The following is a 17466-nucleotide window of genomic DNA, read 5'->3' as shown; positions in this document are numbered from 1 at the left end:
TTCAGCTCAGGGATTCTCAAGATTATCAATGTTTATTCTTGTCATGCCATGCTTAACCACATCAGGTTACCTTGGTTCATCAGTCTTACATTCCAAGTTACTGTGGTGTAGGGTTCTTCGCAACATCAGACTTTCCTGTCATCTCTGAGCACCTCTATGCAGATGGATGTGCTTCAGGATTTAATCCATCTGCACTATAATCTTTAGTACTACTTACGCGTGTCCCCTCCAGATAGCTTTGGAAATGAAAGCCTCATTTTCTAGTGTCATTTCAACATGTCAGTGGCTGCTTTTGTCCATAAGGTCTGTTGGAAAAATACTGCAGTGGATTGCCATTACTTTGTCCAGGGACAATATATAGTTTGACCTCTTTGCCATGACCCACACATCATGCATGGCTCCTACACAGTGCAGCTCATAACTTCACTGAGATGCACATATCCTGCATGGCCCCTACTCAGTACAGCTCATAGCTTCACTGAGATGCGATATCCTGCATGTCCTGTACACAGTACAGCTCATAGCTTCACTGAGATGCACATATCCTGCATGGCCCCTACACAGTACAGCTCATAGCTTCAGTGAGATGCACATATCCTGCATGGCCCCTACACAGTACAACTCACAGCTTCACTGAGATGCGATATCCTGCATGGCCCCTACACAATACAGCTCACAGCTTCACTGAGATGCACATATCCTGCATGGCCCCTACACAGTACAGCTCATAGCTTCACTGAGATGCACATATTCTACATGGTCCCTACACAGTACAGCTCATAGCTTCACTGAGATGCACATATCCTGCATGGCCCCTACACAGTACAGCTCATAGCTACACTGAGATGCACATATCCTGCATGGCCTGTACACAGTACAGCTCATAGCTTCACTGAGATGCACATATCCTGCATGGCCCCTACACAGTGCAGCTCATATGTTTACTGAGATGCACATATCCTGCATGGCCCTTACACAGTACAGTACATAGCTTCACTGAGATGCACATATTCTACATGGTCCCTACACAGTACAGCTCATAGCTTCACTGAGATGCACATATCCTGCATGGCCCCTACACAGTACAGCTCATAGCTACACTGAGATGCACATATCCTGCATGGCCTGTACACAGTACAGCTCATAGCTTCACTGAGATGCACATATCCTGCATGGCCCCTACACAGTGCAGCTCATATGTTTACTGAGATGCACATATCCTGCATGGCCCTTACACAGTACAGTACATAGCTTCACTGAGATGCACATATCCTGCATGGCCCCTACACAGTACAGCTCAGAGCTTCACTGAAATCCACATATCCCTTCACCATGACAAGGTAAAAGCCAAGAACAGTACAATCTTACTGACTGATAAAAAGCAATAAGATGTAATTGGTTCACTTCAGTCCCTTACCTCAGATACGCCAAGCTATGTTGCAATGGGGCGGAGCCTAGATGGCCAACTGAGAGCAGTGAATTTTGAGAGCTCCATAAACTTGTATAATAATATAGGAAAATGTTATTATTTTCAAGTTTACATCAGAAATCTATAGATAAACTACTAAACTACATAAATATCAGTTTTGGTGGCTTATATATAAAAATTTTCCTGTCAAGTAACTTGAGATATATTGAGCCACTGAATATGAACAACTCAAGGAATTCTCATCCAGATGCTGCTTTGAAAAAAGAACTGCAGTTGATGACATCTACCTTACAGGAACTAACTTTGAAGATGGATGGCTTTAAAAATGACTTAGAAAAACCTCAAATTAAATTCTTAGAAACAGACTGATACTCTTAAGGAACTATTGCAGCAACACCATACAAAATAACAAATATAGAGACTTCTCTAAATGACACTGAAGGGAGACTCAAAGAGGAAGAATTTCAAAACAAATTTCTGCTTAAACATAATACATGGCTGCTTAACAAAATAGATGACTTAGAAAACAGGGAAAGGAGAAACAACATAAGGATCTTTGGTCTGCCTGAAAACATTGAAGGAGAAGACATTGTTTCATTCTTAACAACCTGGATTCCTGAATTTTTAGACTTGAAAGAGGGACTTTCATTTGGAATTGAAAGGGCACATAGAGCACTGAGGAAACCTGCTTCTAACTCAACAAATACTCCACCTAGATCCATAGTTATAAAATTTCTTTCATTTCTGAACAAGGAACTAATATTAAAATCTGCTTGGAGAAAATCACCCTTAAAATACAATCAAAGCCTGATAAGGTTTGAGAATGATTATTCTTCCAGAATACTAGAACAAAGGGAAAGTCTGTCCAATAATAAAACTGAAACAAAACAACTTTAAAGCACAGCTGGCTTTTCCAGCCAAGATAAAAATACTTTTGCCAATGAGATGAGAACCTTTAATGACTTGGGAGAAGCTATTATATTCATCAAAAACAACATAGTGTTTATCCCAGAAGAAATGGAATGGATGGCCCCTACTCTTAAAAGAATAAAATAAACAAATCCTTGGACTGATGCTAGAAAGAAGAAGAAACAAAAATCTGATTCCAAGATAACTGTCCCAAAATAACTTTTACAACTATATCTCTCAAAGTATCAACTGATATGGTACATCACTTGTTATCTGTTATATTTAAAAAAGGGGTCCTTAAACAACTGAGAAACAGTAATGATTTATTCAGAATGTTCAGAGTCCAATAATTCTTCACAAACAAAGGTAGGTCAAGATGGGTTACTATTTACATTATATATAAGCCAAACAAAACAACATATAATACAAACATAGAAGTTTCTAGTCCCCTACTTGAACTCAATGAATACTTATCTTGTTCATTTTTCATTGTTTTCACTTATAATAATTTAATTAATTAATTAATTAATTAATTCAACAAGGTACCATTCATCAGAATTCAGACTCAAATGTAACAAACTGACATCATATATAATAGCAGTAACAGTAGAGACTTTTGAAAAAATGCTGTCATGGAGACTAATGCCTTCTTCAGTTAAAGTATGATTTAGAAATGTAATGTATATCCTGGTTAAATAATAGCAGCAAGCTCATAGTACAAATGACATCATTATTCTGTCTAAATATAGTTAATATCAATTATGGCAGGTATCACAGCTACAAGTACTGTTTGATCACTCCTGACATGGTGTGCGTGGATGCTGCTGTGTTCGGGTAGCTAGTACAAATGTCATTATTATTCTGTCTAAACATAGTTAATATCAATTGTGGCAGGTATTATAGCTTCGAAAGTGCTGTTTGATCAATCCTGATATGGTGTGCATGGATGCAGCCGTGTCTGGCAGCTAGTACAAAAGTCATTATTATTCTGTCTAAACATAGTTAATATCAATTATGGCAGGTATCATAGCTTCAAGTGCTGTTTGATTAAGCTGGTGTGGTGGATGCAGCTGTGTCTGGCAGCTGTTGTATGTTGCCGCTTTCATCTCCAGAAAGGTGTGGGTTGCGGCTTCTGATCGAGGTTTACTAATGCTTGTGTATTAGGAAGAGACATTTGGCATTTTAGCCTGGATCCAGGGGAAGGGGGTGGATAAAATTGTGATTTCAGATATTTTGGCAGAGAATAGTTTGTTTATACATCTGCTGAGTGAGAGGTGGGAAGGCTGGAAAAATGTGTTATCTCTGTTGTGGTGGCTTGTTGGGAGTTTTTTTTTATCTGTTTGTTCTCCGTTCTTTTCCTGGCTGCTGCCTTGCTGAAAGGGAAAGAATTAGGCTTGAAGTTGCAGTGAAGTGAAGCTTTGCTTCAGGTGCATCACGAGCCTCTGGTATGCAGTACACAGACACACTAACAGAAACAGATGCTCTCAGGTTGCTATGGTAATGGAGACAGAGTGATGATAATGCTTAATGGCTTTGAGGAGCCTTCGAGATGATTCTCGGCAATGAAGTTTTTGGTTTAAAAAAATATATATAATAAAAGGGCTGTTTTAAACCACATGTCCATATATTGATGGTCTCCCAACACTTCATTTAGCTCATTAAGTTGATTCTTGATAAAAATAATAATAATAAGCTTAGTTTTATATTTAAAATGTATTTTGGTCTGAACACATTAAGGACTTACATAAGAGTGGAAGTCTGAGTTATTGTGAAAGACTAAGAGCACTTGGTCTTGTGCAGTACCCTTTGCAGTGGCCTGGGAGGTGAACTTGCTTGGACGTGTTGGGCATATGGGGATACCTGATTCTAGGGCTGTTTGGGGTTGCCGGAAGTGCTAGAGAGTCATCAGATTTCCTTCATGGAAATATCTGTGGGAATGGAAGGTGTGTTGAGTGCTTCACTGGCAGTGTGGCCACTGCATGGAACTGTCTGGTAAAATGGAACAGGACAAATATTGGTTTGGATATTTTAAGAACAACCTGGAAACACACCACATGAACTAGTGAATGGTATTCTGGCAAAACTGGATGGGCATTGTTGCAAGTGCTTGAATTACTGATATGTATGCATGTAAGGATGGAAATAAATTTATAACAAACAAGAAACTAGAAGGGTCTCATAATTTAAAGTCTATGGAATGTATAAACATGCTTGGCAGGGGCTAATAATAAGAATAAGCATTACAGCTTGTGGTCTCTCAAATAACTAAGCAACAGCTAAAAAAACACACAATAGTTATGTAATGCATAATTTTAGTAAATCTAGACATAAAATATATAATTGTCATATAAGATGAAGCAGTCTGCTGAATTTAGATATTAAAGACATGATTTAATAATATGGGCTTGTGTGTAATAACACTACTGTCTTAAATTGTCATAAATGACATACACTCTACATTGAACATCAAGGGGAGGCATGATGATTTTCATACATAAGTAAATGTGCATAACAAGTCATGTAATTGTTTTAACTTGAATTGTAGTTTTTGTAACCCATCTTAACCATACATAATACTTAAGCAGTTACCAAGGTAACTAATGTTTTATACATGACATCAGACTGGCAAAGTTGTTCAAGGGAAACAATAGAAGCCTGAACTAGGAATGTCACAGAATGTAACAATCACATTCTGAACAAAAAGTATTAAATTGACAATAATCACTCAGTTTAACCTTTGCTGATTATTCAAAATAGAATGTTGCCATTTAAATCTAAAAACTTTCAGTGTATGCCATAAAATGGCAATTTATAAATATTGAAAGGGAACTTGTAATCATTAATCACAATAAGTGAATTTGCTGTTTTCAACCTATAGTTTCTCTCATTTTATAATAAAAAATGACAGATATGAAAATCCTTATGTGTAAGAAATGGGGGGAAGAGGGATGCACTGATAATTAAAATGCATTAACTTTCATCAGTTTTCACATAAAACAAACTTGATGCTTTAAGTAAGTTAGCAACAAAGTGATTACTTAAATGCTGCAAACTATGAAATATAACTTCTGATATATCCAGTAAAATACATTGTATTATAAACATTAGGCATACATATTATTACCACCTATTTATATTAAGTAATAAGTTTTGAAAGACTTCATCAATAAGGGTAAATATGTTAAATAACTGTGTGCTATAATCTTTACTGAGGTTTTATATATGATACATCCTACTTTACTATGATTGAATTGCTTGTCATCTATCTTTCATGTAAATATTAATTGCTTATACAATCAGTCAATATTTATATTGCATTAGAATTCTGTCTAGTCTACAATAGTACTATATCTGTTCAAAATAATATAAATATTGTTTATTCCTATTACAAATATTCTCCATATGATAACTCAATTTATGGAGCTCAGATGGTCTGGATTGTCAAGGTATGAGTAATAATCTGATGGATTTAGATTTATCCATCAGATTAGGAATGATTTTCATTCCATAGCTAGTGTGGATCTTAGTTTTGTTAACATTTATTAATTTGAATTTATTTCACAAAAACATTTTTAGTATGCCTGACCAAAACATTACTTTATTGTTAAACACTCAAAGTATAAAACTGGTAATTTCCTTCAAAAGCTCAAAAATATACTTTATAGTTATCAGATAAAAATGTTTAATAGTCACAATAAAACAAAAAAATACATAGGGCAGGATTCACGAAGGCTTGCACGGAGTCTAAGAGTAGTGTAAGACTCCATGCAGCCCTCGCGATCCAGGAACAGCCCGAAATTCCGTAAGAGACCAGCTAAACGCCTCTTACACGGAGTGGTGGATATAATCACCTCACTTGCAGCCGAAAGGCATGCAAATGAGGTAGATTAGCTATCCAGGAAGCCCAAAGCAGCCCGTAAGTGCCGTTAGTTGCAGAAATGTACTCAGTTGACAACTGAGCACGCTTCTGCAAAACACAATGGAGCCATGTCAGCTCCAAATAAAGGGTGCATATGTGTCAGGTAGCATGCCAATGGCCAAATATGTGGCCATTGGCAAGGTACCCGATGCAAATATGAAAAATAATTTTTTTTAAGTTTAAGCAGCGCAGCCCCTGCAAACGGCTGCCATATAAAACATAAAATGAAGGTTATAAACCCACAAATGTGGGTTTTATGCAATACATGGATTTACAATGCAGGGACCAGCAGACCAAAACAACATGGCCACTGTTTAGTGGTTGCTAAGGGGAAGCTGAGTCTAAGACATGTAACTAAGCATTAGTAGGCAATCTGATGTAAATGAGTGTTAGGATACTGAATTCCACTGTCACATAGCAAATGAGCACATTCTGAGTAGTGTAAGAGATACATAAGGGGGAGGAATAGAGTAGGAGATAGGTGGCATCACAGGGGGGAATGGCAGAAAGAAATGCAGTTCATTGGAGGTCAGTGTTACATGACAGATATCAGACACATATCATGGAAAGAGGAGTGCCACAAGATAAGCATGGGAAAGTCAAGAAATGGAAGGTGTACACTGTTGCTTACACCAAAGTTTCTTGCTGGGCGTGCATGCGCACTTGTGCGCGCCATGAGGCGTGAGTAGGGCAGTGTGCGCGCATGTAAGGCAGACTGAGCATGTGGGAGCCTGTTGGCAGACTTGTAAGACTGTTTGCGCTGGTGTGCGTGTGTTTTAACCCGAATAAAAAGATTCTAAACCGTGTAAGCATGTGTGCAAGCATGTAAGCCACTGTGAGCGTGTTTCTGCTGGTATGCGCGTTGCTCCCCCCTGAGGAAACAGAGAGGAAACAGGAAGCAACAGAATTAGTAGGAAGCTAACAGGGAATACTGCTGGAGCTAGCAGGTGAAAACAATTAGAAGCAGGCAATTACACAGGCAGAATAGTAGCTCAGCCAAGCACTTAAAACTCTGCAAACAGCAGTGCAGGATGTTTCTCTGAAGAGACACTGCAAGACAGGAGTAAGCTATTAGAAGTGAAAACTGAAAAAGCTGAACTCAGAGCAGAAATGCTAGGGCTGCCATAGCTGTCATAAGGAGACATAGGCTACTTGCTGAGGGTGGTGACAATGCAAATGGTTAACAACCAAAACTGAGAAAAACACACTTTATAATAGCAAAGCTTTCGGATAAAATCCTTCCTCAATACTAATGCAAAAAAATCTAAAAACCAAATGGTTTAAATACAGGTCACTGAAGTCACATGACCAGCAGTCCAAAAATCATGTGACCACAAGTATATAAAACAAATCATTAAAATTAGAAAAATTAGAAAAACATTAAAACATAACATTATCGCAACCTAGTATGTTGCAATTTAACAAGAACAGGTTTCAAGGTAATCATATTATTTAAACCTGGAAAATGGTCAGAGTTCAACCTAAGAATCCATTCATACTCTTTTAATTCAAGTAAATTACCACTATCACCACCTCTGGCAGGAGGCCGATTACATCAATAACTCTAAAGGAGAATCTATGCTCAATACCTGAATCAACTATGTGCTTATACAAGGCATTACTGTCAATGGCCCTTCTAATCTCCGATTTGTGTTCAATGATGCGTTCTTTTAACTTTCTAGTGGTCTTACCCACATAGAATGCAGTACATTTCACACAATTAGCTAAGTACACCACATTAGATGTAACACAAGTGGTAGAAAAATTAAACTGATAAACTTTACCACTAATAGGATGTTTGAACTTATCACTGCAACCAACCACAATATCAGAACAGCAGGAACAATTCAAACAACCATACGTGGGCTTAGTGGTAAAAGTCCTCTCTACAGGCCTGAAAAATCTTTGTAACATAACATATTCTTCAAGGACTTCATATTTCTATATGAAAAAAAGGCCTGTCACCAAGAATGTCTTTAATCTCACTAGAGGCCATTAGTACAACCCAATTCCTCTGTATTATTTGTTTTACAAAACAAGTCAAGGTATTATAACTAGTAAGATACCTAGTGCATACTTTTGAACATTCTAGGTTAACAGAACCAACATCATCCCCAAGAAAAATCGGCTTCAATATTGTCTTCCTATTAACTAAAACTTTATTTTTTAAATCTAAAACTAGTTTAGAATCATAACCACTATCCAGAAACTCTTTGGACATCTCATCCAACTGTAAATTAAATGTAGCATCATCAGTATTTAATCTACTAACTCTATTAAACTGTGAAGTAACAATCCCTTAAAGACATGTGGGCATGCATGCTGGAATAATTAATGTATCTATCAGAGTTTATCTCCTTTTTGTGAATACTGGTATGGATAGAACCCTCACGTAGTTGTATCTTAACATCCAAGAAATTAATCTCACTATCAGAGGCATCCATCTTAAATTTCAAGAAACTAGTTGCATTTAAATAATGAACAAATTCATTCAACTGTGAAAGGGAACCTTTCCAAACCATAAAACAATCATCAATGAAACGTTGATAAAAATATATATTACTTACAAAAGAATTATCCAAATTAAAAATATAAGCTTTCTCCCATTGGTATAACACCAAGTTGGCATAAGTGTTAGCCACAGAAGTACCCATGGCTACACCAGTGAGTTGCACATATAAGCATTCATAATACAGCATTTTGTAAAACAAATAATACAGAGGAATTGGGTTGTACTAATGGCCTCTAGTGAGATTAAAGACATTCTTGGTGACAGGCCTTTTTTCTCATATAGAAATATGAAGTCCTTGAAGAATATGTTATGTTACAAAGATTTTTTCAGGCCTGTAGAGAGGACTTTACCACTAAGCCCGCACGTATGGTTGTTTGAATTGTTCCTGCTGTTCTGATATTGTGGTTGGTTGCAGTGATAAGTTCAAACATCCTATTAGTGGTAAAGTTTATCAGTTTAATTTTTCTACCACTTGTGTTACATCTAATGTGGTGTACTTAGCTAATTGTGTGAAATGTACTGCATTCTATGTGGGTAAGACCACTAGAAAGCTAAAAGAACGATCATTGAACACAAATCGGAGATTAGAAGGGCCATTGATAGTAATGCCTTGTATAAGCACATAGTTGATTCAGGTATTGAGCATAGATTCTCCTTTAGAGTTATTGATGTAATACGGCCTCCTGCCAGAGGTGGTGATAGTGGTAATTTACTTGAATTAAGAGTATGAATGGATTCTTAGGTTGAACTCTGACCATTTTCCAGGTTTAAATAATATGATTACATTGAAACCTGTTCTTGTTAAATTGCAACATACTAGGTTGCGATAATGTTATGTTTTTTTAATGTTTTTTCTAATTTTTCTAATTTTAATGATTTGTTTTATATACTTGTGGTCACATGATTTTTGGACTGCTGGTCATGTGACTTCAGTGACCTGTATTTAAACCATTTGGTTTTTAGATTTGTTTCTATTAGTATTGAGGAAGGATTTTATCCGAAAGCTTTGCTATTATAAAGTGTGTTTTTCTCAGTTTTGGTTGTTATTCATATTTCCTTGCAGCTTGTTCTTTTTTTAATGACAATGCAAATGGTGCCAGACAACCCACAGTGAGGAGACGGAGAAGAGTGTACAGGCCCAGGGTCACCTACCACGGGTTACATGAGCTGGAGATAGTGGAGCGCTATAGAGTGGACAGAGACCTCCTGCAGCAAATTGTCGAGCTGTGCAGGCCACGCCTCACACACAGAACCAACAGAGGGGAACCCATCCTAGTGGAAACCAAGTTATGTGTTGGCCTAAGAATACTAGCAACAGGTACCTTCCAGAGACCAACTGGTGATATGATGGGGATATCACAGGCATCAGCCTCCAGGGTACTGCACCAGTTCCTGGATGCCATGTCAGCACATGTCGGTGATCATGTATATTTCCCCAATGCCCGTGAGGTATTGGCCAGCAATATGCGTCTCTTCCAGCAAATAGCGGAATACCCTGAGGTAGTGGGTGCAATAGACTGCACGTACATACGCATCAAAGCACCAGCCGGTGAGCAGGGTAGGGCCTACATTAACCGCAAGGGCTTCCCCTCCATCAACTGCCAGGTCGTGTATGATGCCCAGGGCATAATAATGAATGTGTGTGCTGGCTGCCCTGGGAGCCACCATGATTCTCATATCTGGCATTTGACACAGCTGTACCAGACATTTGCCAATGGGGACATCCCACATGGACACCTAGTGGGGGATGCAGGTTATGCACTGGAGCCGTGGCTGATGACACCCATCAGAAATGCACACACACCTGAACAGGAATGCCATAATGAGGCACACGCACAAACACGTAATGTAATAGAGCATGTGTTTGGGCTGCTCAAGTCATGGTTCCGGTGTCTGGACACATCTTGTGGAGCCTTGCAGTACTCATCAACTACATGTACCCAAATTGTCATGGTATGTGCTATGCTACATAATATGATCTTGCAAAAACAGCTGCAGCAGGACCAGCATAGGGCCGGGACAAACAGCCCCCCACCATTGCCAAGGCCATCACAGGCAGAGCGTGACTCGGAGGAGGAACAACCTGAGCCTGCCCCAGTAGGCAGAAGGAGGCGTGCCCAGTATGCCCTGGCCTTGGCAAAGAGGCAACGCATAGCACATACACTGGCTCAGTAGGAACCCTGGGAATGATACCCTCTGACTCACTCAAATAATAACAGGGTTGCCTAAAATGACATGACCTGCTCACAAACATGTACAGGGAGTGTAATATGTGCATCCGACAGAGGCAGCCCTGCAGCACCACCTGAGGCATGAATGCCATGTGTTAAGCAATGTAACACCATGTAGTATATGCACACTTGATGACCCTGACTAACATCCTACCCTCACCAAGCATGATGCCACAATATGACGATGAGATGATCAATTGCAATAATTGGCTGAAGTATTGCAGTTAGTCAAAGGGGATCCAATGTGTGCCAGCCTGGGATGACATGCTGAGCATGACATGATGCTCCACCTGCTAGGTGGCGTGCACCTATCAGTCCAGGCCTTATGGATACTGGCAAAGGCTGTTGTTACCCACAGCGTGCCCTGAATAGGTAAGGCTCAAAACACAAACCCACCTCCATAGGTATCACAAGGGATAAGAACCTAGATGTAATGCTACCCAATGCCAGAAGTCTAAACAGCAAGATGCATGCAGTCTAAACTCCCCCAGTATGGAGAATGTTGATATCTGTCCTGTAACAGAAAACTGGGTCAAGGCTCACAACAGCACCCTAACACTACCAGGTTACACCTCATACTGTGCTGTACAGCCTCAAAACATGGAACAAGCTAAAAAGGAGGGTGACTAGCAATAATTGTTAAGGATAACCACACCCCCATGTTGGTACCACAACAAGAAGCAGTATGGGCTAGCCATGGTCAAGTAACAGTGGCTAAAACTGCCTCCCAGTTTATAGCCTGCTACAGACTACCATCCTAACACCAGGAACTGCACTTGGCCTATGTTGGAATACATGAATATATCAAGCCCACCAAACCACATTATATTGGGTGACTGAAAATACCCAAACATAGACTGGGAGGATTATACTAGCTCCAACACTGTAATACAAAAGTTCCTAGAATCCATAAACCAAAATGCCCAGGAACAACATACCACTCCCACAAGAGGGTAAGCATACTGGATGTGATAATCAGCAACATGGGTACTGGATGGCAAGATGAGAAGTGTATCCCTCACTGGTAAGACCAGACCATAGAGTAATCACACCAGATATACACATCCTGACCACAGTCCCTGGCCAGAAAACCACAGTGAAAAACATGTGTAAAGCAAAAGTTGCACTCCTCCAAACTGATGTGGAATCCATTAAAGGCCCTGTGCAGGTGCAAAATATGGGCCACACCTCAGAACCTGTTATACAGGCATTCCATGAACTCTGCCAGGAATGCTTGGATTATGCAATCCCAAATAAAACCAAGACACAATACCATACACGCAGGCATCTGGCATGGTGGACTCCAGCCATTACCAAACCATGCAAGAGAATGAGGAAGCTACTACATGATAGAGCAAACATAAAAAGGGAAGTAATCACTGATCAGTAGTATGGCAATAAAATATGTCCACACATACAATCCACTAAGGCCAGATACAACAAGTTGAATCTGTGAATCTTGAGACAATGTTACACCTGCCCCAAGTACACAGACAACCCTCAACTCCCCCCAAGAAATACAAATATATGTGAGAGATGCAACCATTTATCCAAACCGGAGGCTGAGCTCCCTCAACTCAGTACTGTCAAAACTAGTCAGGAGGAGAAGGTAACCACACACACCACAAACCCAGTCCCACATAGACCTATCACAACTGCAAACCAAAGACATAAACACAGAAAAACATTCCTGGAGGCCCTAATTATAAACACACCACATCAACAGAGGCCTCCAAAGCAGACACCCAAGCAACCACAACCTCCAAACATAGCACATGCAACACATAGTACATGAAGCTGGTGTGCTAAACAGTCACAGGCCAGAAGGAGAAACAACATGCCTGATACAGTTGTAATAGGTGACTCCATAGTCAGACACACTGCTGTCCCACTCACCAGACTGAACAAGGGAAAGGGTACAGTAAGCTGCCTGTAGGCTGCTACACGCCACATAACACAAGTACGCGGGTCACCCCAAAGCAAGTAGAAATATGATGCAGTCATTGTCCATGCTGGCGTGAAAGACCTGAGATGTACCTCCCGGACTACTTGAAAAGAGACATAGATGAGCTCTCCGATTATGTAGTCCAGGCCAGTATGACAATGACCTCACCAAGAATGATGCTACAGTACAAACACAGAATGTTCAGCTTTAACAAGTGGCACAATTACTGGTGTCATTCCAAGGGGATCCAATGTCTGTCTGCTTGGGATGTCATGCTTGACAAGCCACGCTGCTGTTCCAGGGATGGCTTGCACCTGTTACCCCTGGGCGTCTGGATATTGGATAAGGCTTTTGCCACCTCCATAGAGCCTTTTGTAGGCAAGGCTGAAAAGACTAACCCACCACCCTAGAAAACATAAGTGGAAAGAAACATAAGGGTAATGCTGACCAATGCCAGACATGTAAACCTCAATATGCATGCTCCTAAGGCCTTCCCCAGTATGGAGAACATTGATGTCCGTGCAGTGACAGAAACCTGCAGCAAGGCTCCTGACAGCACACCAGCACTACCAGGTTATACCTCTTATCATGCGTTATGGCCCCAAAACCTGGACCAAAACATAAAAGATGGGGAGTATCCATATTCAGCACAGACACCCACACGCCCAGGTAAATGACAATGCACGAAGCATCGGAGACCACCCATGTGCAACTAACTGTAGGCAAAACTGCTGTACAGTCTGTAGCATGCTGCAGACCACACTCTCACACACAGGAACCCCACCCAGCCATCCTGAAGACACTGGACAGTATGAATGTCTCACCAAATACCAAACAAGGTACTCACAAATTACCACATAGGTGGTAATCCATTATGTATGGAAGGAGTAATCAGGGACCTAGGGACACAAGTGGACAGTAATCCATTATGTGACACTCACATTGCCAACGTGGCTAGGAAGACTGTCTATAATGGATACTGTATCATGAAAGGATTCACATCTACGTCAACAGAGGTCATTGTGCCCCTATACTGTTCTCTTATCAGACCCATAATCTAGTACAATGCCTCATTTGGGATGTACCTTACCCGACACCTGCAGCAGTTAGAAAGACCTCAAAGGTACCTCACCAAGAGGATAAAGGGTCTCAAATATATGTCATATGCTGCCTGCCTGTAGACACCCCAGCTGAATGCAGTCACATACTGCCTACACAGAGACGTTGTATGCCTGTTGTACAAGGCCATGTCCAACACAGGAGTAATGGACATGCTCCACCCCAGAAAACCCAAAGCCATCGGAGCTGTGAGAGTGAGAGATGTCAACCTCAACACATAATGAAATAGGATGTGCTGGAGGGACAGATACATAACCCAGAGGCTCCCTACACCCTGGAACAGAATCCCACTCCATGTTAGGCAGAGGCCCTCACTGACACTCTTCAACAGGAATCTTGCCAAGTGGATGGATGATCGTAGATGTTCACTGGGGGTCTTCACTGTGTCACGTCCAGACAGAGGCACAGTAAAGTAAATCATAAATGGCCATAATATTCACATAGCAAGGGGTGGCGAAAGCCACACACACTCTGGCTAGGCTTATAAATGCCCTAGGGCGGATAGCCTAGTATGAACCTATGAAGATACAAATTGTACAGGACACTAAGGATAATCACAAGGCTTTCTTAACTGATGGTAGGAACCTTGTTGGGAATTCACAGATATGCTCTGAATCACTCAAATATTACAAACAACATACCAAACACACACACATATTGCCAACATCCAACCTGACAGGTGCAGTGCAAACCCCCCCCCCCCAAATGCAAAATATCTATCCCAGCAGACTGCTGGCCCCCTGACATTGCAGATGCTGAGGTAACAGCCAGCATCTACAAAGCAAAACACACAGCATCAATGGTATGAGATGGTGTCCTGGGCTGAGTCCAACATGGACTCCAAGAAGAATGGAATGCCAAATAACACTACTGCTCAATGTCAGCCTTACCACAGGATATGTACCCAAAGAGCAGTGTACAACAACAGTGGTCCTTCTCAACAAAGGTGTTGCCTGAATGGATACTGCAAACTACCACCCCAGAATCCTGACAAGCTTGGTCTGCACAGCTATGGAAAGGATCAGCATGTACCGCAGACATAAAGATATTGGGGACCTACTGACACCGGACCCTACCCAGTGTGGCTTTCTTAAGTGCAGATCCTGCCCCTTAAACATGTTTGACTCATTTGAAACAGTCATTAAGGTCATTGATGAGGGCAATGTGGTCCACACAACGTAGCTGGACCTTGCAAAGGCTTCCATACAATACCCCACATGTTCATTATAGATAAGCTCACCAGCTTAAATATAAACCCCTATGTCAGTAGAGGGGTTGCAAACCAGACCAAGGACAGAACTGACATGGTCAGACATGCTGCAGCCATGTCAGACTACAAACCAGATATAACTGGCATCCCACAAGGCTTGGTCCTGGGACCTCCCTCGTTTGGTATATATGTCCCATAGGTACAGGCCAACATGGAAGGACTGTGTCTGAACAAGTTTGCAGAGGACTACAAACTGGCCACCATATCTGACCCTCCAGCTGACACAAGCATCCACAAAAGGGCCACATAGAAACAGACAACTGGTGCCATAGCCATGTTAGCAAGCTAATTGCAGAAAAGTGTATAGTCAACCCCTGTGGATATACAGTAAGTGCCCACCAATTACCACATAGGTGTTAACCCATTAAGTACTTAATATGTAATGAGAGACCTGGGGACACAAGTTGATAGATATCCTGCATTGGACAAGCATGTGGCTGTAGTGGTTACAGAAACATACCATATACCCACCTAATCATGAAGGTTGTCAGATCTAGATAAGGGGAGGTCACTGTGGCTCTGCAGTCATCCTTCATCAGCGTTACAATTGACTACAATAGCCCCTGTGGGATGTACCTCAGCAGACACCTCCATCAACTGTAAAGTCCCCAAAAGTACCTCACCAGGAGTATCAAAGAGCTTGAACAGATGCCATGTGTTGCCTGATTAAATAAACTGCAGCTCCACACACTGTCATACTGCCCACCCAGAGGCACGCTGTGCCTGATGTATAAAGCCATGTCCAAGCTGGAATCAATGAACATGCTGCACCTTGTACAATCTGAATGGCAGTGAGCTATGCACATGAGAGACCTGAACCCCAGCACTGACATACATAGGACAAGCTGTACTGAATGATCCATAACACAGAAGCCACCCCCACTCTTGAGTAAACTCCCAGTACAGGTTAGCCAGAGAGTCACTCATCGACTCTCCTCAAGAGGAATCTTGATGAGTGGATGGAAGATGGTAGGTTTACCCTGGGTATCACTGTTATGTCACGGGTAGACGGAGGCACCGTATACTAACCATGACATATGTCATGGCAAACTCCACTTACAATGTGTGTCGAAGGACAAACACACTCTCCAACTAGCATTAGAAATGGCCTAGGGCACATCGCTAGTGTTTGCCAATGTCCACCTATGTTGTGGAATACACTACCAATGTTGGACAAGCCTGGTTTAAGTAGTTCATATCTGAACATAATGCAACATGGTCAGATGTGCACAACTGGCCCCTAACCAGTCTGTTGTGCTCACTATGAAAATGTAAAGCAGTGATAGGACTAAAGCCCAGGATACTGTCCACCACAGTGAAAGTACTGAACCAGTACACTATACGGTACTACAGTGTTAGGTCAGTATGAAAGGATGTTGACAACTGTATGCAAAGTATCCCATGCAAACCCTGCAGGCACAGTATAATCCCTGTTGTGTTCAGACACAAAGCAGTTGGACAGTAAGTGCACAACATGACACACAACACACAACCATAAATGTGAGATATTGTTGAAGTTCACACTCATCCACAAATGTGGTGGGCTGCAGAGTTCAACATATGGAAAGCTCACACTGGGCATGCTCGCACACTTTGATAAATGAGACATATGTCAGACAACATGCCATGGAAAGCCTGAACTGGGCATGCTCACACACTTAGGCCAAATCTCAGTTTAGCAGTTGGCCACACATATCTGGTATTTGTACGTGTTATTCCAGGAACCAACCACATTACAGCAATCTGCCCAGTGCACACAGTTAAATGACTACAGAGACATAAGTGATATAGTGGATCCCTCTCATATTCAAACATCTTCCACAGATACACAAGTTGTTCATAGAAACAGGGAATGCTATGGAAATAAAGACCTGCAAACAGTCTATCAGCAACAAATATTGTGCATCTGACAATTAAACATATGGGTGTAGAGGTCAACACTAGGCTGTTTGCCCTAGGGAATGACAGCTTAGCCAGAGTGTGCTTGGCCTCTGCTTCCCCAGTACAGTAGGCTACTGTGCCACTGTAAAGTAGGTCACATAAGGCACCGTGTGAGGCTAGTGTGCTGTGCCTCCGTCAAGCAGGGACACAGTGGAGATCCCAGGGTTTGAATTTGCTAAGCCACATCCATG

Source organism: Protopterus annectens, chromosome 5.part1, assembly GCF_019279795.1.
Source record: "Protopterus annectens isolate FY-2018-M chromosome 5.part1, PAN1.0, whole genome shotgun sequence".
Classification (NCBI taxonomy): Eukaryota; Metazoa; Chordata; order Ceratodontiformes; family Protopteridae; genus Protopterus; species Protopterus annectens.
This window is presented reverse-complemented; position numbering follows the sequence as displayed.